At 37.0% G+C, this 24,113-nt stretch overlaps 1 pseudogene; it reads right to left on the bottom strand.

Annotated features, from left to right (window-relative positions):
- Positions 1-2,043: 2,043 nt before the first annotated feature.
- Positions 2,044-24,113, bottom strand: part of LOC130848494 (ATP synthase mitochondrial F1 complex assembly factor 1-like) — a 137,858-nt pseudogene continuing 115,788 nt past the window's right edge.

Raw genomic sequence — 24,113 nt, 5'->3', positions numbered from 1 at the left:
TAATAATATTTAAAATTTGATCTTTAAGAAGATGTATTTTATTTTCTTCAGTTTTGATAGATAATATACTTAATTTTATTTTATACTGCATTAATTCAGCCTCTCCAAATACACAGCTTTCAGAAATAAACTATGGTCAACTAATCTATGACAAAGGAGGCAAGGATATACAATACAGAAAAGACAGCCTCTTCAATAAGTGGTGCTGGGAAAACTGGACAGATACATGTAAAAGAATGAAATTAGAACACTCCCTAACACCATACGTAAAAATAAACTCAAAATGGATTAAAGACCTAAAGCTAAGGCCACACACTATAACATTCTTAGAGGAAGACATAGGAAGAACACTCTTGGACATAAATCACAGCAAGATCTTTTTTAACCCACCTCTTAGAGTAATGGAAATAAAAACAAACAAACAAGTGGGACCTAATGAAACTTCAAAGTTTCTGCACGGCAAAGGAAACTATAAACAAGATGAAAAGAAAACCCTCAGAATAGGAGAAAATATTTGCAAATGAATCAACAGATAAAGGATTAATTGCCAACATATATATAAACAGTACATGCAGCTCAATATCAAAAAAAAACAAACAACCCAATCAAAAAATGGGCAGAAGACTTAAATAGGTATTCCTCCAAAGAAGACATACAGATAGCCAAGAGGCACATGAAAAACTGCTCAACATCACTAATTATTAGAGAAATGCAAATCAAAACTACAATGAAGTATCTTCTCACACAGGTTAGAATGGGCATCATCAGAAAATCTACAAAGAATAAATGCTGGAGAGGGTATGGAGAAAAGAGAATGCTCTTGCACTGTTGGTGGGAATGAAAAATGATACAGTCACTATGGAGAACAGTGTGGAGGTTCCTTAAAAAACTAAAAATGGGACTACCATATGACCCAGCAATCCCACCACTGGGCATATACCCAGAGAAAACCATAATTCAAAAAGACACATGCCCCCCAGTATTCACTGCAGCACTATTTACAATAACCAGGTCACGGAAGCAACCTAAATGTCCATCGACAGATGGATGGATAAAGAAGATGTGGCACATATATACAATGGAACATTACTCAGCCATATAGAGGAATGAAATTGGGTGATTTGTAGAGACATGGATGGACCTAGAGACTGTCATACAGAGTGAAGTAAGTCAGAAAGAGAAAAATATATATTGTATATTAATGTATATATGCAGAATCTAGAAAAATGCTACAGGTCAACCAGTTTGCAAGCCAGAAATAGAGACACAGATGCAGAGAACAAACATAGGGACACCAAGGGGGTGAAGCTGGGGGTGGGGGAGTTGGGGTGGGATGAACTGGGAGATTGGGATTGCCATTTATACATAACTAATAAGAAAAAAAATAAGGCAGAGTTAGAGAAGCAGATGCCACATACTATAGTTTAAAAATATGCAGGCAGCAGACACTGTACTTGTGCATTTAACTATACCTGAAATCTACTGATACTCCAAACCAGCTACACTAATGGCAACTCTGGGGACATCAAGACAGGGTCTTAGTCCTGAAGGCAATATCTTGTTGTTCTAGAGTCTAAACAGAGTATCCAGGTTATGCTTTTGGCCAGCCAAGTGTGAAAAGCATGCAAAGCCCACATCTAACTACAGCAGATCATCAAGCTTGTCCTGTTTCACTTTATAAAGATGAAGAACTAATCATTTAGGAGCTGTGCAGTCAACATGGCCAGAATACAAATGTACTATTACAGTGCAAAAAATCAAGTCAACCATCTTATGGATCCTTGGCTGTCTGTGGTTGTGACCTCAAACACTTAAAAAGGAAACCTCGGGTATGCTGGGAGATAAATCATCAGAATGTTTGGGTACCTTTGTTCCTGAATATCAAGTGACAGGGCTCACCTCCATGTCACTTCTTTGAATAAGCACACAGGGCAATTCCTTAGAGACTGCTCGTGATAGATGCTGAGCCTCCGAGGGTTCGAGGGGTGCGTAAGCTCAGGACCATCCAGAGTTGAACAGACTCTTTAAGCCAGCCTTACAGCTTTAAGTCTTATCCTGGTTCTGAGAAGATTTCAGTTCTGCTCCAAGTCCGCTTTGCTCCAACTCAGCAATGACAGACATACAACTGAACTCATTTGGTCTGAAGTTAAAGTTCTCCACTAACCCCAGGTCTCTTTTCGATCAGCGGCATAGAAGAGCAATGGCAATGCACCGAAATCGGTTGGCAATGCACTGTTGCCTCAGCAACATTCAGAAATATGCAAGCCATTTCTGCTGTCATCAGCACCATGTCCTTTTCTTCCTTAAGTTCAGGGTAGTCATACAAGATCAGTTGGCTGGCTGCAGCTTCCCCTCGGGTCTGAAAATTTGTAAGCGCAGTGAAGTGGAGTTCCATACCTGTCCATTGTCTGATAAAAAAAATCATAACCTTCCCTTCTTAGTAGTGCACACAGAAATGTTGGACAAGACTGAGCCCGGTTCCAGATCAAATCAAACTTCTCTTTAGGAATAACTGTGTAGTCTGTATCTTTTACTGCAAAATACGGCTGCCAAATCTGTTTTACTTCTGCAGTTTCGTCTCTCACCATCTCAATGTTTAAGACTTAACTGAGAGTCTTGTCCTTAGTCATTCCTCTGCTCATAGGCTGTCCCCCATTGTGTCTGTCTGCTGTTCCACACCTTTGACAAAGTCCCCTTGCTTGGAGTGCCCCACTGGCTGCTTCGGAAACTCACTGCGCTTCTCCAGTCGGGACTCAAAAGCAGCTGGGTCACACCTGCGCAGATGCGGGATCCCGTTGCGGTAGTAGTCATAGAAGGCGTTGGCCTCGAGGTCTTTCCTGACCGTGCTGCGGTGGGCGCCCCCGGCGGGCCAGCCCGAGCCACGGGCACCGGGATCAGGTGCAGCTGCGCGAGCCCCGGCCCAGCGCGCGGCTGTGCACCGCGCACAGGCTGCGGTAGAGGCAGGCCACCTGCAGGACTGCCGGGCCCCTGCCGCTGCCACGCCCTCCTCCTCCTGCCTGGGCGCGCTGACCTCCATACACTTATAAATTGCTAATCTCTAAAGGAATTGAAGATTAAGCATTTTGAAAAGAGTCTCTCTGAGGGCACTTTTACCGCAATTCCTGAGTTCCACTCTTCGATGGCAATTAATATCATTTTGTAGTGTATCATTCCCATATACTACGCATATGCAAAGATGTATACTCTCACTTGGACAGATCAGAAGAATGAAGATATTGCTTCAAGAAGAGACCCTGGTCTTCAGTGTAACGGTATTTATTTTTTCATCATTCAAACTCAACTGTGGGTCAGCGTGATGTAGATCTCATCAATACAAGTGATGACGGAGAGCTGGAGACCTATAGCAAACAAAAATACAGAGCCCTGCCATGTTCTGGGTTGCACATATTTAATTCTCTTCCAATCTATATTTATTGCTTCCCCACTCCAACCTGGTCTATAGCAGTCAGACTATGATCTGTCTTCACTATTAAGTTAGAAAATCTTTTTGCTCCTCTCCTGTGTTGGAATCTCTTCTTTATTTTAGCTGCCATGTACACCCATAACTGTGTTTACTCCCTTGGTTTAATGTTGTATATTCTCCAGCTGTGTTCCTATATAGTCTTGGAATGTTTCTTTTCAGCTATTTCGTTGATGTTTTATTTCTCTTCCTAAAACCTAGATTTTTAAGGTTGTGTTCCAACAGATTCTCTAATTTTCTTGTCATCTGCCCCTAATTTTCAGGTCTGCATTATTGATCTATTTTGTGGGATCTGCTTTAGGTGCCAAGTTTTTAATTGATTATTGATTTATTTTTTCAAATTTTGTTCATAGTTCTTTCTTTAAAATTTCCAATAACTTTTTCCTTGTTATTTGATTTTTTGTGTCTGTATGTTTATTTTCTTGATTAGAAGTGTCTTCTCTCATTGCCTTGAGGATATTAATGTTATCATTTAAGTTTTTATTTTCCCTAAAAAAATCAATCTTTCTTTTTTTTTAACTTTTTATTTTATATTGAAGTTTAGCCGGTTAACAGTGTTGTGATAGTTTCAGGTGCACAGCAAAGTGACTCAGCCGTACATATACATGTATCCATTCTCCCTCAGACTCCCCTCCCATCTAGGCTACCACATATCACTGGGGAGAGTTCCCTGTGCTACAGAGGAAGTTTTTGTTGGTTATCCTTTTTAAATATCGCAGTGTGTACATGTCAATCCCAAACTTCCTAACTATCCTTTCCCTCCATCTCCCCTGCCCCGTAACCATAAGTTCTTTCCCTAAGTCTGTGAGTCTGTTTCTTTTTTGTAAATACATTCATTTGTATAATTTCTTTTTAGATTCCACATATAGGCGACATCATATGATATTTCTCTGTCTGACTTATTTCACTTGGTATGACAATCTCTAGGTCCATCCATGTTGCTGCAAATGGCATTATTTCATTCTTTTTTATGACTAATATTCCATTGCATACATGTACCACATTTTCTTTACCCATTCATCTGTCAATGGACATTTAGGTTGCTTCCATATCTTGGCTATTGTAACTAGTGCTGCTGTGAAGCTTGGGGTGCACGTACCTTTTTGAATTAGAATATTCCTCTTTTCTGGATATATGCCTAGGAGTGGGGTTGCAGGATCACATGGTTAAGAAGTCAGCCAAAGAACTGACTGCAGTCTATACATAGAGTTTGGTCCTCTGCATCTCCTGCTTTCTCTGAACTTCCAACAATTTTTTACCTCAATTTCCATCAATTTGTAGATGTTTCAAACTCTGTCCTCTAATCTTTAAGCCAATAGGCTTGCAGGTTTTTCCATTGTAGATTTAACCTCCCCACGTGGGACAGACTGGGGCATGCCACAGTCTAAAAGTAGTAAAAGACAGGAAAATCACCAATCCTATTCCTTTCTTCCAAGTTTCAACTTCCCACCAGTATATGCCTATTTTTGGTTGCTCTCCAATGCCTTATTTACTTTGTATCAATGCTTTTGTGAGGCTTGCTAATCTCCAGTGTTTGATATTTTTCTACATAGACAAAAGATTTTAAGTGTATTTTCCCCCTTTATTCTTATTGTTATTTCCTATTTATGAGAAATTTGTGCTTTATACTCTGTAGGACATTAATTTTGCAAAATGCATAAGTACACAAAATTTGAAATTTAAAAATACTTTTCTATACCATTTAAATGCTGATGGAAAAATATAGTAGGAAGAAAAAAGCAAAGAGTTGGAGAGAGGAGGTCTATAGCTGATAGAGAAGTTCTCTGGAGCAGAGAGGAAATGCTATATTGAAATTTTTATCTTAGAGAAAAACTTTTTGTGTAATAATAGATGGGACCTAGAGGAGAATAGGTACTGTGTGCAATGATTAATAAACCTCAAAAATTGTGTATGAAATGAGGAAATATAGGAAAATGTTGAAAAGATAGAAGGAGAAAAGAAGTGGAGGAATCAGGGGATTGAAAAGTCACAGAAAGATAATTCTATGTAACAATGGAGATGCTATAAAGGTAAGTTATCAGGAAAGGTTGTTGGTGGGGACTGGAATTTCTGATTTAGTGATTTGGATGTTGGGGCACAATTTCTGGCAATCTTTGGGCGTGACACGGAGAGGAAATGGTTGTGATGGTTGGGGGAAAGGTTGATGGAATTTATGCCAAAATAAAGAAAAGCCAAGATATTGGATATGTTTTAAATAACCTAGGATTAAAACAAATGTCATGGAATTGGATGCTGAAAGCCAGATATGTGCATCTTTATAAATGTGGTAAACAGGAAATCTATTGTGTTTTCATCACAAGTAAAGGGAAAGAGTAATCTGAGTTTCAAAGAAGCATATTTTGGTTTTAAATATAAAAATGGGGGAAATTTTTTGAAAAAGGAAAAGGTATTGATTCCATACACTGATTCTGAGATACATAAGATATGAGAGAAGAAAATAACTTCAGCCTTAAAAGGTTGCAGAAAAAGCAGTCATTTTAGAGTGTATTTAAGGCCAGGATATAGACTATATATCTACAGAAGAGTTTAAAATTTTAGAGAGTTAACTCATAGTGAAGCAGAAATATTAGAGGACACATCAGAAAGAGATACTTGGGAGCGGTGAGGAGCAAGGGGTTGTGTTAGAAGAAAAAGCTAACATTGACAGACCCTGACAGATCACTGGTGCACTGTCATCCTTACCCTGTCTTGGAAGAGAGTGGATGCCTGTTTCTTCAAACACTATATGCACATGAAATGATTTCATTTTCCTTACAAGAAGCCTCAATAAATCTATTCAATCAAGGTATACTCAGATACTACAAATCAACTCCTTTAAAGCTATATTTATCATTGCAGATGAATGCCCATAAAAATTTAAATGGCTTTTCATTAATACAACTTAATCATCAAATTGGCTCTTTATGTACTCATAAAATATCCCTTGCCGTTGATCTGGGAGGGAACACAGAAAGAATTCCTTTTTGTTTGAACTGTATTTCAAATAATAATAATCACATCTCATGAACTGTGCTACAGGACTTGATCAATTATTTTACTTAAAACTCTCAATAACTACTGGAGTTAGGTACTATCAAAATCCCCATTTTAAGGCTTTAGGAGGTTATATAACTTGTTCAAGTTTACACGCCTAGTAAAAGAGAGAGCTGGGACTTGAATCTAGGTACTCTGACCCCTCCCTCAACACATACATGCCACTGATGTGGGACTTGATTTTAGATTTGTTTCTGATGCTAAAACCAAAGAAGGAGAAAAAATGGTTCATTGAACTTTAATGCTTGTGTTGGGAGAAAATCAATTTGGAATCAGTTATCTTGATCCATAAGTAGTTATTGACTATGGCAGGCAGCAGACATTTCTGGTTTAAAAAGTAGACTCTTTGCTTAGAATTCATAACATAATAGATGTCTGATGCTGGAATTCCTTTTTAAACCTTTCTTGTGGGGATTACATTATTGAATATATGTAAAGCACTTAGGACAGTACCTGATGCATAGTAATTGGTGATGTGTCAGGAATTATTACTAAGTACTGTTTAGACTTTTAATTTTAAGAACATGGGAACAGGCACAAAACTTTTCATATCTCACAAGCAAACAGGTATATCCAAAAATATTTTTCATTTAAGACTGGCACAGTCTGAAACCTATATAGATTATTTTTTTTTTTAACATGCAGCTCTTCTATTAGAAAGGAAGAAAAAGCTTTAGCAGTCAGGTATACAGCCAATTGGAAGCACTTCTAGGTGGTAAAACAGTGTCATCTAGTGAGAGCTTTAGGTGAGAAAATTCCCTGAGCTAAATTAATATGCCTAGACAGATCTATTTACAGGATTCAAATTTCTAGAATTTAAAAAAAAAGTCATTATCACTTAAATGATATGTAAATGAGAGTGAATGTTTCAGGTGAATTGATCACAATGAAGAAGACACAAAAATTCAGAAAGTCAAGGAGCACCTTACTTAGTACTATAAATGGTACATTAGGTTGTTCTCATAACAATTTTGAAAATTCTGTATTTAAAGGTTTATTCCTTTGTATTTTGAAAGTACGGAGGTAGTTTGTTGTTCTCGTTGTTTTGCCTGGTGTTTTGTTTTGTTTTGTCTTTGATTTCCCTCTGAGGATACAAATAACTTCTGAGACAATTAAGTAGTGACTCTTCTATTAGTTTAAGTTCCATTGGTCAAGTGTTGATTGACAACTATTTGAAAGTATCTCGCTATTATAACTGTACAAAATAGAGATATCTTTTTTGTGGGCAGAAGAGGCATCCGTTTTGGAAGTGTTGGCAGGTTTTACAGAGAAATGCTCAAGGTGTACAAGAAGACCATCAGAGCCTGACGTTTCTTGTTCAAGTATATTCACAGTAACAGAGAGTGCCTCCATCCTCAGGTTAAACATTCACGGCTTTTAAAAACCACTTTTGACTTTTGACAGTATTCTCTGAGATTCTTCCTCCCACCCCAGGAACATCCATATTTCTTTCACAAAATACTTTGAAACGAAATGATGAAACAGAGAATTCCTCAGAATTTTGGAAAATATTTAGGGTAGAATTTTCACACTGGGTTTAGAAATCCACCAGGAAGTGAATTTGTAAGAAGTGAGTAGGCAAGGTGCTCAAGGTCTGCACTCAGTGCAGTGGTTCCATTAGGGAACCAGCAGCTGCTTCTCTCCATTGGAATGGTATTGCTGCCTTATGCCAACAATTCAATGGCATCTTTTGTTCGTTAAGTTCCACAGAGGATCCCACATGGAACACATTCATTGAGATATTGGCATTTTCACTGCTATTATTGTTGCATTGTCTTTTGTTCTGATGACTCAGTTACGTTATGAGCTCTCGTCTTAGTCTAGACTAGAATCTCAAACATTCATTAAATATCAAGGTGTTATTGTACTGAACAAAATGATCCCAAACATTAAAAAATCCTTGATTCTAACAATACCTAAAAATTATCACCAATACTTATAATATTACATCAGTTAATGAATAATTCAGTTGAGCTTATTTAGGAAGTCACTTAATAGCATGTTACTTAGACTTAATACAATCTGGTTCTAAATGCGTTTTAAGAATTGTATCGTAAAGAGTTATTAAGTTTATTGGCCATCTAATCTGAATCTTTTGATACAATTTGGTGTAGTAAATTTTAATTCTTAGCTGGAAACATTTAGGTGGTTTTAAGTTTTTTAATAAAGCTTGAATACATTATTTTTCAATTTAGAATTAATTAATAGCATTAGTTATTGGTGGCCATTTGTATATATATTTTGTAATTTTGTTTCAATTAAATTTTCTTCCAACACTGATATATTTTCTCATTCTTCATAACACAATTTAATTTTTTTGGGATTACATCAATTTAAAAAAATCCATAGGGGAATATTATCACCATAATCTGCTTGAGAGATTCCCACTATGCGTTTTACCCCTATTTATCTAGGTCACGGCAGCAAGCCAAGTCTCCCAGGCCTTCTTTCCATCAGGATGCCGATCCCCTTGCAGTTCTTTGTGTTCTCCAACCCAACCCTGTTTTTCACCGCTCACTAAAGCTCTCACTGTGTATTCTGGACCTCGAGCCTCCCATCGACACACACTCCCTCAGTCACTCACATCTTTCCTGAAGTTCTGATCATGTTCTTGTGAGAACTATTTCTGGAGGACACTGCTCCCTCTGAGGCTCAGCCACGTGGGCCTGCCTCCCCACACGACTGGATTTGGAGATGTGGAGGGTCTCCTTTGGCTTTACTTTGATGACCCCCGGCTTTTTCTAATTCTTCTCTTGAACATATCCCAGTTTTTGAGGCTTTGACCTCAGATCTTTGCTGTCATAATTCTTGAGGGTTTCACTATCCACAAAATAAACTGATTTGTTGGTTGTTCCAGTCATCTTCTTCAATGCCATCCTCCCACTACCTCAGCTGCCTATACCTAAGGTCACAACTAACTATCATCAATGCCAATGATGGCACCTCCTACATAATTCAGTCTTCAAATTAGTTACCCTCCATCTATCTGTCTCCTCTCATTTCTCCAACTCATAACTCCTATTAATCAAACCCCAACAATGAGTAATCTACCTAGGAGCTCCACTTCATTGACCTTACCACCATTCTGCTGAATCTCCACTTTCTCATGTCTTCAATTTCTTTCATTATTGAGATTAGATGCTGTTGGCCATATATATTATCACTCCATTTTGTGAACCCTTCCATGATCCCATAGTACTCTGGACTTTTTCTCTCTCTTTGTCATATTAACCTGGCAGAATTCCGGCCATGTCTTCACTAAGATCTACCCAGGGCACACCTGCCAAACAATCTTACCCCAATTTGTAAAATTCCCCTACATCACTATTCTATTCCTTCTGCTTTTTTCAGGCATCCAGTGTTTGATCTTGATTCACCTATCGATCTTGCTGCTTATCTCACTTGCAGAGTAAAATAAATCAAACCAAACTAAAAACACCAACTCATAGGAACAGAGAACAGACTGGTAGTTGCCAGAGGCAGGGGGTGGGAGGTGGGAGAATTGGATGAGGTCAAAAGCTACAGACTTCCATTTGTATGGTAAATAAGATCTGGGGATGTAACACACAACAAAATGAGTATAGTTGACAGTACAGTAGTATACAATTTGGAAGTTGCTAAGAGAGTAAATCTTAAAAGTTCTTATCACAGGGAAAAAATTGCAACTTTGTGAGGTGATGAATGTTAACTGAACTTATTGTGGTAATTGTTTTGCGATATATGCATATACTGAATCATTATATTGTATTCCTTAAACTAATACAATGTTATATGTCAATTAGAGCTCAAGAAAACTGGGGAAGGTGAAATAAAATAAATTAGCTAGAGGACATCCGCAGGCATTTAGCACTAAATCTGAGCACATATGTCCTGCCTTCTTCCCATATAAGTCAGACTTCTCCATATTTTGATGAAACCCTGTCCATTCTTCTATAGAGGCTCATCTCTCCAACAGTTTTCTACTAAATCATTCTCTTTAGCATGGAATTATTATGTAACAGATCTCAACTTAAAATACAAAAGAAAACCTGCCTTTCCAATCAGCTACCCTGTTTCTCTGTTTTGTGTTTCAGAATGCTTCACAGAAAGTTGCTATCAGTTTATATTATCTAATATCCTCTTATTTCAGTCTATTTAAGTGTTTATTCCCATCACTCAACTTAAACAACTCTTGTCTAAGTTGCCATTAACTTTTCATCTTTCCTGACTTATCAGCACCATAGGATATAGTTAATCACCCCTTTCATTTTCTTTCTTGATTTTCAGGATCCAACACTCTTTTTCTCCTGCTCAAAGGAAGTATTTTTCTCTGCTTCCAAGATTCCTTTTTATATTCCTGACCTTTAAACTATCTAGTACCCAGCCCATGGCCCATTCTATTTTTTGTCCACTCAGTGGGTGATCCAACTCATCCTTAGAGACTTTAGATACTGAGAATCTCTGGAGATGTATCTTCATTCTAGCTCTCTTCCCTGAATCCACCTATAAGTTCAACTTTTCCATCGGGTTGCCTAATAGGAATTCAACTTTAACGTGACTGAAACTCACTTCCCCTTCTCTACTATTTCTTTCCAAATCAATTATATAAAATAGTAGTTTCTTTTAAGAACTTTTATTGAGATATAACTAACACAATAAACTGCATATATTTAGTGTACAATTTGATATTTTTCCTTATCAGTAACATATACATGGCAATCCTAATTTCCCACTTCATCCCACCCCAACCCCTCCCCCTTGCCTTCACCCCTTGGTGTCCATATGCTTGTTCTCTACATCTCTATTTCTGGCTTGCAAACACATTGACCTGTAGCATTTTTCTAGATTCCTCATATGTGTGTTAATATACAATGTTTGTTTTTCTCTTTCTGATTTACTTCACTCTGTATGACAGTCTTTAGGTCCATCCATGTTTCTACAAATGTCCCAATTTCATTCCTGTTTATGAATGAGTAATATTCCACTGTGTATGTATGTGCCACATCTTCTTTATCCATTCATCTGTTGACGGACATTTAGGTTGCTTCCATGACCTGGTTATTGTAAATAGTGTTGCAGTGAACATTGGGGTGCATGTGTCTTTTTGAATTACGGTTTTCTCTGGGATTTCTCCAAAATGGGATTTCTGGGTCATATAGTAATTCCATTTTTATTTCTTTAAGGAACCTCCATACTGTTCTCCATAGTGACTGTATCAATTTTCATTCCCACCAACAGTGCAAGAGGGTTCCCTTTTCTCCATACTCTCTCCAGCATTTACTGTTTGTAGATTTTCTGATGATGCCCATTCTAACATTTCTTTAATAAGAAGTGATGTTGAGCAGCTTTTCATGTGCCTCTTGGCTATCTGTATGTCTTCTTTGGAGAAATGCCTATTTAAGTCTTCTGCCCATTTTTTGATTGGGTTGTTTGTTTTTTTGATATTGAGCTGCATGAACTGTTTATATATTTTGGAGGTTAATCCTTTCTCTGTTGATTTGTTTGCAAATATTTTCTCCCGTTCTAAGGGTTGTCTTTTCATCTTGTTTATAGTTTCCTTTGCTGTTCAGAAGCTTTTATGTTTCATTAGGTCCCACTTGTTTGTTTGTTTTTATTTCCATTACTGCAGGAGGTGGGTTAAAAAAGATCTTGCTATGATTTATGTCCAAGAGTATTCTTCTTATGTTTTCCTCTAAGAGTTTTATAGTGTTTGGCGTTACATTTAGGTCTTTAACCCATTTTGAGTTTATTTTTGTGTATAGTGTTAGGGAGTGTTCTAATTTCATTCTTTTACATGTAGCTGTCCACGTTTCCCAGCACCACTTATTGAAGAGGTTTTTCTCCATTGTACTCCCTTACCTCCTTTGTCATAGATTAGTTGAACATAGTTTATCCCTAGCCTTTCTATCCTGTTTCTTTGATCTATATTTGTTTTTGTGCCAGTAACATATTGTCTTGATTACTATACTTTTGTAGTATAGTCTGAAGTCAGGGAGTCTGATTCTCCTAGCTCCGTTTTTTTCCATCAAGAATGATTTCACTATTTGAGGTCTTCCGTGTCTCCATACAAATTTTAGGATTTTTTGTTCAAGTTCTGTAAAAAATGCCATTGGTAATTTGATAGGGATTGCATTGAATCTGTAGATTGCTTTGGGTAGTATGATCATTTTCACAATATTGATTCTTCCAATCCAAGAACATGGTATTTCTCTCCATCTATTTGTGTTGTCTTTGATTTCTTTCATTAGTGTCATATAGTTTTCTGAGTACAGGTCTTTATCTTTTTAGCTAGGTTTATTCCTAAGTATTTTCTTCTTTTTGTTGCAATGGTGAATGGGATTGTTTCCTTAATTTCTCTTTCTGATCTTTTGTTGATAGTGTATAAGAATATAAGAGATTACTGTGTATTAATTTTGTATCCTGCAACATTACCATGTTCATTGATTAGCTCAAGTAGTTTTCTGGTGTCATATTTAGGATTTCCTATGTATAGTCTCATGTCATCTGCAAACAGTGATAGTTTTTCTTCTTTTCCAATTTGGATTCCTTTTATTTCTCTGATTACTGTGGCAAGGACTTCCAAAACTATGTTAAATAGTAATTGTGAAAGTGGACATCCTTGTCTTGTTCCTGATCTTAGAGGGAGTGCTTTCAGTTTTTCACCACTGAGAATGATGTTTGCTGTGGGTTTGTTGTATATGGCCTTTATGATGTTGAGGTAGGTTCCCTCTATGCCCACCTTCTGGAGAGGTTTTATCATAAATGGGTGTTGAGTTTTGTCAAATATTTTTCTGCATCTTTTGAGATGATCATATGGTTTTTATTCTTCAGTTTGTTACTATGGTGTATCACATTGATTGCTTTGCATAAATTGAAGAATCCTTGCATCCCTGGGTTAAATTCTACTTCATCATGGTATATGATCCTTTAAATGTGCTGTTGGAATCTGTTTGCTAGTATTTTGTTGAGAATTTTTGCATCTAAATTCATCAGTGATACTGGTCTGTAATTTTCTTTTTTTGTGACATCGTTGTCTGGTTTTGGTATCAGGGTGATGGTGGCTTCATAGAATGAGTTTGGGAGTGTTCTTTCCTCTGCAATTTTTTGGAAGAGTTTGAGAAGGATGGGTGTTAGCTCTTCTCTAAATGTTTGATAGAATTCGCCTTTGAAGCCATCTGGTCCTGGACTTTTGTTTGTTGGAAGATTTTTAATCATGGTTTAAATTTCATTACTTGTGATTGGTCTTTTCATATTATCTATTTCTTCCTGATTCAGTCTTGAAAGCTTATATCTTTCTAAGAATTTGTCCATTTATTCCAGGTTGTCAATTTTATTGGCAGATAGTTGCAGAAAATAGTAGTTTTAATTTTCAAGTTGCTCAGGCTCCAGCTCCTAGAGTTTTCTTTGACTCTCATAATTACAGAATCAACCAACAAATCATATTTGATTCTCACTTCAAGTTCTTTGATGAATTCACCTGGTTCTTACCACTTGCACTGCTGATTTCCTGATCTAATCTGCCACCCACTTTGCCTTAGTTTTCTATTGCTGCTGTTATAAATCCCATAAACCTATCAGCTTGAGATAACACAAGTTTACTATCTAACAGTCCTGCAGTTCAAAAGTCCTAAAATCAAAGTGTTGGAAGGGCTACATTCCTTCTAGAGGTTCTAAGAGGGAATTCTTTTCCTTGCCCTTTTCAGCTTTTAGAGGTCATTTATATTTCTTGGATTATGGACCCTCCTTTCATCTTCAAAATCAGCATCATAGGATCTTCAGTGTCTTTCTCTCATATCTCTGCTTTTGTTGTCACCTTTCCTTCTCTCATTCTGATACTCCTTACTCCCTTTTATAAGAACAATTCTAATTACCTCGAGCCCACCTGGATAATCCAGTATATTTTACCCATGTTGAGATCCTTAACCTCATTTGCAGAGTCCCCTGCTTTGTAACGTAACACATACACAGGTTTCAAGGATTAGGACATTGACATCTTACAGGAGTTTCCTTTCTCCACCACCACACACTTTGATCTGTAAAACTGCAAGGGTTTGAAACTGGTCCCCTGACTCCAAACTTCTCTCACCAGACACCCAACTGATTCCTTTGAAACCTGTCAAAACTTTATTTCTTATTGATGGGTGGGAAGACAACATCAAAAGATATGAGCTATCTTTAAACCAGTCTTAGGTTAAATTGCACTAGACTGAGTGCAATTCCACTTGACTCCCACAGTTCTTTTCATAAAATTTGAAGAGATAATTGTATAATTAATATAGAAGTATAACTATCAAGGAATAGATAGTATAATTTTAAAGAAAAAGAACAAGAGTGAATAATAATATCTTAACAGATTTCAAAGTGTATTTTAAGTGAATAGTAATTAAAATATTAAGGTCTTGTCTGTGGAGTAAAGACTAATTAAGCACAATAGAAAGTTTATAAGGATACGCACACACATAGAAATCTGATGTGATATTGTAGCTCAAAGGAAAAATGGAGAACTTATTAGGTATTCATTGGATACTGTTCATGCATAATGAATAATTAAGATCCTTTAAGCCTTACACAGAAATCTTCATCAATTTAGAAGAAAATGTAAAAGTCATATCTAATTAACTTGATAGAGAAGTTCTCTTAAACATGGTGTGTATACACAAACCCGCAAACCATATGGGGAAGATCAATAAATTTACCCACATTACAATTAAATACTTATGTTTATTAAGGGAATCTACAAAGCATGGAAACACAAGCACAAACATGAAGAAGAAATTTGCAGCAGGGTTAATCAATAAAGAAGTAGTGTCTTTAATATGCAATCCTATGCACGGATAAGAAAAAACACTCCTGCTGAAAAATAAAGTGACATGAATAGGCTGTCTATAGAGGAGAGATTATAAGCAGCAAATCAACATATGGAAATATGACTGATCTAATTAATTACAAGTATACAAGTAAAAGCACAATGTAACCATTGCAAACCCACTTGATTGGAAAAATTATTTTAATTTAATTAATTTTAATTAACAAAATAAAGATTTTATTAAAAAGTAAAATGGTGACGATGCGAAAAAATGAAGTCTCTTTCATGCTCTTAGGTGAGGGTGTAAATTAGTAGAAATAATTTGGAAAAGAAGTTGTCTTTCAGCAGGAAAGTGCAGATATACATTCACTCTAGGTCAACAATTGCAATCCACCTCTCACACACTAGAGCAGGAGTTCTTCCAGCCAAATTCATCTGCCTCTTTGCATAGGTAATATTTTATTAGGGCACAGCCATGCCCATTCATTTGCATGTTGTTTAGGGTAGCTTTTGTCCTACCATGGTAGAGTTGAGTTGTTGCAGCAGAGACCACACAGCCCGCAAAGCCTAAACTATTTATTGTCTGGCCCTTTTTTAGAAGATTTGCCAGCCCTGCCCTACAAGAACTACTGCATGTATGCACCAAGAGATGTGAACTGGAAAATTCATAGCAGCATTGTTAGAAATAATACAAAACTGCAGACAACTCTACTATCAACCAAAATAGAGTGGATACCTCATTTTATATTTTATCATGACATAACACAAAGCACAGAGAATGAATATCTTCATATATGCCCCCACATGTATGGCTCAGCAACAATGATGGCTGATAAAATCAAGCCACAAAAGAATACTCAATAACATGACTCCGTTTATATAAAGGTTAACAAACATGTTAAACTAAGCAATATATTGTTTCAGAATGTCTAACTATGTGGTACATTTTTTTTTAAAATGTAAAAGAATAACACAAAATTTAGGACACTGGTTACTGGTGGAGAAAGATGAGGGTTGCAGTAACTGTAAGGGACACTTTTGAAGGTGATGCCAAAAGTTTTTGTAATGTTCTATTTTGTAAACTGATTTAGGGCTATTCATTTCTTAGCATCCTCATAGTATATGTGATGTATAATTTTTGTTTGTGTGTTGTATTTTGTATTATATTTTCACTTAAGTAATCATTTGTATAGGAAGTTATATTTTTGCAAACAAAACTTTTTATAAATTTGGTTTCATGAAATAAAACTACTTTTCATTGTATGTTTATACTGTGCCAGTGACTATTCTGAGTGACTTATCTAAATTATTTCTTTAAATCTTTACCTTAGCCCTTTGTGGTGTGTGTAGCTGAATCTCCATTTTGTAGTTGAAAAAAATCCTCATACTTTTAGTGAATATACATATATATATATATATATGCCTGTGTGTGTGTGTATATATATATATATATATATATATATATATATATATATATAGGCCTCATTACTGGGAGAGGTGTTTAATAGCTACTATGCACCCAATCCCATACCAAGTATGCTGTTGTTTGATTCTCAGAACAAGAGTAGGTGCTATTGTTATTTTACGGTTCAGGACATAGGATCAGAAACTTAAGTAACTTGTTCAAGAAATTACTTATCTGATCATTTATTTTATACCCCAGTAGGTATTCTGTGTTCTCATGATGCCCTGGTTGTAATCTATTAAATGGGAAAACATTCAGAAAACAGCTGTATTAGGAACACTGCAGCAGTGTTCTCTAACACACAGTCTTACTGCATCGACTAGAGTTAAAAAATGGATGGTAGCTGGGTGTACACATGCCTGTATAACCTCAGCTAAAATAGGACAACCTCATGCACAGGACAGAAGTGTATTAGGAACAAAATGAAATGTTCACCTTAGTGTGGCATGCTATTTATGGTTAGTCATTTCTTATTTGGGATTGTACCTTAGTAATGATGTCAACCAGTAATTAATGTTAATCTGTGGGAATACTTAATATAAAGCCCTAGAAAAGAGATCCATATAAATTACACATTTTTCTGGTCAATATTACGTATCAGTATTTTTTCAGTGTTATTTAGTCCAAGTAAATTGTGAGGACTTTTTCTATATTTTTCTGAAGTATTAATTTCTCATCCTGACTTAGAATTGATTGAGAATTGCAGATGTTTCCTTGAGTAGGCCATTACATTACCTATCCAATGGCTGTCATTTATTCCTGTCTCTGATCTCCCTGTGGGTCTTTTTAGTTTGAGGGGCAGCGGTTTGCCTTGTGACTTCAATTCTTCCATGAATTAAAGCAGAGTTGTTGATTTTCAACTTGTTCAGCTTTTTTTTTTTTTCCCCTTTTTGTCAGAATAGGAATGATGACTTCCAAGACATTTAAATGTGGAACTGGAAACCAAAAGTCCTATTAATCTTTTTAGGAATATTTCTGACTTGTTGCTCATAGAGACTAAACAAAACACCGTGGGCTGTGAAATGACAGTGAACATATGGTATGGGGTGCCGAGACCAGCTCGGCGACTCGAGGTGAGTGACGGGTGCCGCAAGCTTGAAGAAAACACAGACACAGACTGAAGAGAAAGATGGGACAGGGGACTCAAGACCTCTAGGATCAAGAGCCCTGCTGACTCATCCCACGCTGCTTTTATTGAGTTCTTCGGCGAACATTCTCAGGTTACTCCCATAAACAATCAAAGGTCTCACATGACTGGGGCAATTATCTTTGTTTGCCTCCTGGGTCCGAGTTGAGCAGGTGTGGATTTGAGCTGGGCGTGGAGAGCAAAACAGCCCTGGGGGCAGGAGACCTCTCTCAGATATTAGGGGTCTGTGCCCCACCCCTGTTGGCCTCTCTGCGACTGTGCCTGTCTTAGGTTGTTCCTCCTCTGAGGAATCTTACCCGTCTTTGGCTAACCAGCCATCCTTCAGGGCCAAACAGGGTGATATTAGTCTCCACGCCCCGCACCCTCAGCTCCTCCACTGCTCAAGCAGGACATTCTGAATCCCATCGCTCGGCCCACATACTTTAACATTTTCAAGGTTTCAGAAAGGCTCCTGAATGTCTTCCCACAATGGGGTCCATTAAGAACTGTGTGCTCTCTGACCCACCAGCCATAAGACTATATGTACCCAGCAGCAGCCGGTAGTCAACGGAAAATCCAGCATCAAGATAGCTTGCTAAATATTGGTATCATGTTATCTTTACAAAGGCTCAACATGATTGACATCTTGTATCAGAACCCTTTGATTTTAACCATAAATACCTGGTTTTCTGAAGGAAGCAAATAAAGTTTAGAAGTTGTGTGATGAAACTGAACTCAGGGGACGAATAGAGATTTAGTGGTGGCTGTAGTGTATGTGCAGAATATGACTTTGGCCCAATCCTGTTACATTTCCTTAGCTTTCAGGGGACTACTACAGGACACTTAGTGAAGGTGTTGAAAGCCACCGAGGAATTTTTTTGAGCTCTCCTGATCATTCCTCAGCCCTGGGAGGACTGTAGAGTCTGTAGAGAATGACCCAAATGTCTTAGAGGGATTCCGCTATAGACTTCTGCTCCTCTCCAGCCTTCCCCAGAAGGCCAGCTGTCTTGCGTTTAGGGAGACTATGCCTTTCAAAGAGAAGGTATATTTTAAATCTCCTGATAATGTTCTGCAAAAAAAACCCATGCACTCAGCAAAGACCCTTGTGTTCAGACTCACTTTGTGGCTGTGACTCCCCAGTATACTAATTTGAGATGCCAGCCCATATAAGGACAGTGTAAGCCTACCAAAACTTCAGCAGTTTCATCCTTTTGCCTGTGTGGTAGATTCCTCCTCCTACCATACCAGCAGGGATGAACACAGTCCTTAATCTCATCTCTCCAAAGAAGCTAGATGGTTTTAGGAATCTGGATTTGTAGATTGCTTTTTCTCTTCAGCTCTTGAGTGGTCTTTAACAACCATGTATTTTTGGTCCTTATCCAGCCTGCTTCTGCTGTTAGGGCAGGGACAAGTTCTCATGACTTTCTATCTTGTAATAGGAACAGGAAAGTTGTGCAATAAACTTTTACTTACCAAAAATGTTAACACATACTTAAAATTTTACAAAATTTAGGTTCAGCCCCATCCTATATTTTCTATGTGGACAGTAAGTTATAATCTCTCTGTTCTACACAACAAAAGGAATTTTAATCATTGACAATACTCTTGTGACACTTTCTCCTTGCAGTGGTGCTGAATTATGTGATTTGTGATTTTCCATCAAAAACTCTTTTTCCTTCCCTTGAGTGTTTTCCATCAAATAGCTTTTGATTAATGTGTCCTTTGGAACAGTTATTTTTACCAAGGCTACCGTTCACTTTGCAAGGCATTTATTTAATATAATGATTGCAAGTTATCCAACTTTATAATTCTTGAGTTGCTTTCAAAGTCTTCCATTCCATTACAGTATGCACTGAGGGTAAATAAATCTTTATTCTTTCTGATAGGTGAGATTAGGCTCATAGATGTCACACTCACTATGTTATTAAAATGAGATTGCTTTTTACTCAGGTTGTGAAAAGTCTGCCTTACTTGATAATTTCTTTTGAGACTTTGACTTTAAATTTCAAAAATGTTCCATGGTTATAGAATTATAATCACAGAATCATTTGATATATTGTTGTACCTAAAATTCAAGACTAACTTTTGAGTGTTAGAGAAAATGCTGTTGGTTTAGGTTAAATAAGCCACGGGTCTGCAGAAATCATATGCACAACATAGTGTGCTATAAACTTTGTTGAATATTGGGTCATAAACCTTTAAGAAAGGTATAATCTTCATGAGTATGATGCAAAGTGACACAAATGGATGCTGTGTGCATAGGAATCCTTGTGGCACAGCTGGGAACCTTCAGATAGGAAAGCCCCTGAACTTATAAAGGAGCTGATAGCAAATCTGCCAAGTTTTATCTCAGAGGGAGACCTTCTAATATATTGTGCTAGTCAAGATACTGCTCTGCCCTGTCTTGGACGGAGAAGGCAATTAGTAGAAAGTTATTTGCTACAAAAACATCACTCGAGATGAAGTTTTAGAACAAAATTTGTCATCCCTCTTCTTTACAAGATGTTTAGTTTTCCTTTGACTATTAGCATAATTATTTAAATATAGACTTCTAAAAAGTATTGTTCATTCTTGAGAGATGGAGGTGTCCTCATGAGCTTGAATCTTTATCAGAGGTTAACATTTTATGTTACCACCCAAGTACTAACCTAAGAGAACACACTGCTACCCCTCTTTATTTTTCAGGTAAATAAGCACTATTCTCATATTATACTGTCTCTGCAGAAGACAAAATTATCACTCAAAAGCATTTAAAGTGAAAGCATATGAAATCAGAACTTGATACACCAAATTTTCAAGCAAGATAGCAATGGCATAGGAAAATAAATCAAAAAATAATATTTTCATAGTCTTTAAAAGCAAAATAGGATTATTTGGTGTTTGATACAGACATTAACAGCAAAATTCTTAGCTGAATTTCTTCTTAATTTTTCCATCCTAAAGGATGGTTGTTAATTACATGGGCAGAAATTTAATATATTTATAGATTATTTGTTGGTCAGTGTTCTGGGACTTTTACCTTAATATCTGGAAATTATAAGATCAATTTCTTCTGTGGCTTTACATGAACTAATTAAATGGCCAAACTCCTTTGTGAACAGACTGCTATCAACCAGTTTTTAACACTCTTTAAGTGTGTTGAACTGTACCGGTTTTTATTTGTTCTCTTGATGTATTTATTTTGGCTTAAATTTTTGAAGGGATATGTTAAAACCAAATATATTTAAGATACATTCTGTGACATCCAGGGTGGAAAAGAACTGCATTCAGAAAAGTAACAGCACCGAGACACGGATATAAGGAATTTCAAAAATAATTTCAAAGAGGTAATGAGAGTGTGGTCATTCACTAACCTGAATATGTTCTCAATCATTTTTTCCATCAACAAAGTAAATTAAGATATTCACTTGAAAGGCAAATGCCTAGAAGCTGTAAATTCACTTGTGAAAAATTCTAGCTTAATTTGAAAACATTTGCCTGTAAAATGCATTCTAATATCTACATATCTTAATAAAAATGTGGTGCTCTTCCTTTATGTGTGGTGTATATAGAATTTAATTAGATACCTTGTTAATTGTTCAGATATAGCCTGTTGGATTTTGAAATTAAAATGGACTGGACAGGACAACTATTACATTGTCCCTATATTTTGTGAAAAGTTCAAATTAATACAGTCATACTTAGTCACATGAATAAATACACTTAGCCATAATTTGGATTCAAAGGATATATTATACAAAAAACATATTTTATTTTTTATTATTTTTTAATCTTTATTGCAGCATAATTGCTTTACAGTATTGTGTCAGTTTCTGCTGTACAACAAAGTGAATCAGCCACATGTATACATATATCCCCATATCCCCTCCCTCTTGAGCCTCCCTCCCAACCTCCCTATCCCACCCCTTTAAGTCTTCACAAAGCAACAAGCTGGTCTCCCTGTGCTCTGTAGTAGCTTCCCAGTAGCCATCTATTTTACATCTGGTAATGAGTATATGTCAGTGCTACTCTCTCACTACATTCTAGCTTCCCCTCCCCTCAGTGTCTTCAAGTTCATTCTCTATGTCTGCATCTCTATTCCTAGCCTGCCGCTAGGTTCATCAGTATCATTTTTCTAGATTCCATAAATATATGTTAGCATGTGGTATTTGTTTTGCTCTTTCTGGCTTATTTCACTCTACATGACAGACTCTAGGGCCATTCACCTCACTATGAATAGGTCAATTTCATCCCTTTTTATGGCTGAATAATATTCCATTGTATATATGCGCCACATCTTCTTTATCCATTCATCTGTCGATGGACATCCAGGCTGCCTCCATGTTCTGGCTACTGTAACAATGTTGCAATGAACATTGTGATACATGCATCTTCCCGAATTGTGGTTTTCTCCAGGTACATGCTCAGTAGTGGGATCACTGGGCCACATGGCAGCTCCATTTTAGTTTCTGAGGGAAGCTCCATACTGTCCTCCATAGTGGCTGCATCAATCAACATTCCCACCAACAGTGAAGGAAGGCCTCCCCCACACCCTCTCCAGCATTTATTTTTTCTAGATTTTTTGATAATAGCCATTCTGACAGGCATGAGGTGACACCCCACAGCGATTCCAATCTGCATTTCTCCAATGACCAGCGATGTTGAGCATCTCCTCATGTGTCCGCTGGCCATCTGCATGTCCTCCCCGAAGAAATGTCCACTTAAGTCCTCTGCCGATTTTTGGATTGGGTTGTTTGTTTTTTTGATATTGAGCTGCATGAGCTGCTTGTGTATTTTGGAGATTAATCTTTTTGTCAGCTGCTTCATTTACAAATATTTTCTCCCATTCTGAGGGTTGTCTTTTTGTGTTGTTTATAGTTTCCTTTGCTGTGCAAAAGCTTTTAAGTTTCTTTAGGTCCCATTTATTTATTTTTGTTTTTATTTCCATTATTATGAGAGGTGGGTCAGGAAGGATCTTGCTATGATTTATGTCATAGAGTGTTCTGCCTATATTTTCCTCTAACAGTTTTATAATGTCTGGTCTTACATTTAGGTCTTTAATCCATTTTGAGTTTATTTTTGTGTATGGTACTAGGGAGTGTTCTCATTTCATTCTTTTACATGTAGCTGTCCAGTTTTCCCAGCACCACATATTGAAGAAGTTTTTTCCATTGTATATTCTTGCCTCCTTTGTCATATGTTAGGTGACCATATGTGTGTGGGTTTATCTCTGGGCTTTCTATCCTATACCATTGATCTATATTTCTGAAAAAAACATATATTTTAAAAACTGATAAAATTATATTTCATGAACCAAAATATTTTTGGAAAATATAAAAATAAAATCACTGTACAAAAAGAAATATTTAAAATATTGAAAGAAAATACCATATTAAAATAGCTTTTAAAAATATTACAGTACAGGTGGCTAAAATGGTGGAGTAGGAAGAAACTGAGCTCACGTACTTCCACAAGTACACCAAGATTCTAACTATTTACAGAGTAACTATTAATGACCTTAGGACTAGCAGAAAGGACTTTCCACAATAAAAGATAAAGAGAAAGAACAACAATGAGACAGGTAGGAGGGGTGAAGACACAGTATATTCATGACTCACATTCCTGGATCAGCAATACACAACTGGGAGGATAATTACGATTGCAGAGGTTCTCTGCAGGGAGCAAAGGGTTCAAGGCTACAGTGCACTCCCCAGCCTGGTGTCTTGTATCAGGAAGATGAGCTCCAAGAATGTCTGGCTTTGAAGGCCAGGAGGACTTGTATACAAGACAGCTACAAGGCTATAGGAAATAAAGACTTCTCTCCCAAAAGAGCATGCTCAGTTGAATTATTTGTAGTGAGGTGGATGGACCTAGAGTCTGTCATACAGAGAGAAGTAATCCAGAAAGAGAAAAACAAATACCATATGCTAACTCATATATATGGAATCTAAAAAAAAAAAAATGGTACTGATGAACCCAGTGACAGGGCAAGAATAAAGATGCAGATGTAGAGAATAGACTTGAGAACACAGGGTGGGGGGGGGCAAAGGGGAAGCTGGGACTAAGTGAGAGAGTAACATTGACATATATAAACCAGCAAATGTAAAATAGATAGCTAGTGGGAATAGGATGGGAAGGGTGGGGGGGAGTCATGGGAGGGAGAGAATATGGGAATATATGTATAAATACAGCTGATTCACTTTGGTGTACCTCAAAAATAAAT

The sequence above is a fragment of the Hippopotamus amphibius genome, chromosome 3 (genome assembly GCF_030028045.1).
Source record: "Hippopotamus amphibius kiboko isolate mHipAmp2 chromosome 3, mHipAmp2.hap2, whole genome shotgun sequence".
Taxonomy (NCBI): Eukaryota; Metazoa; Chordata; class Mammalia; order Artiodactyla; family Hippopotamidae; genus Hippopotamus; species Hippopotamus amphibius.
The sequence above is the reverse complement of the archived record's forward strand: the minus strand, read 5'-3'. Positions and strand labels throughout refer to the sequence as shown.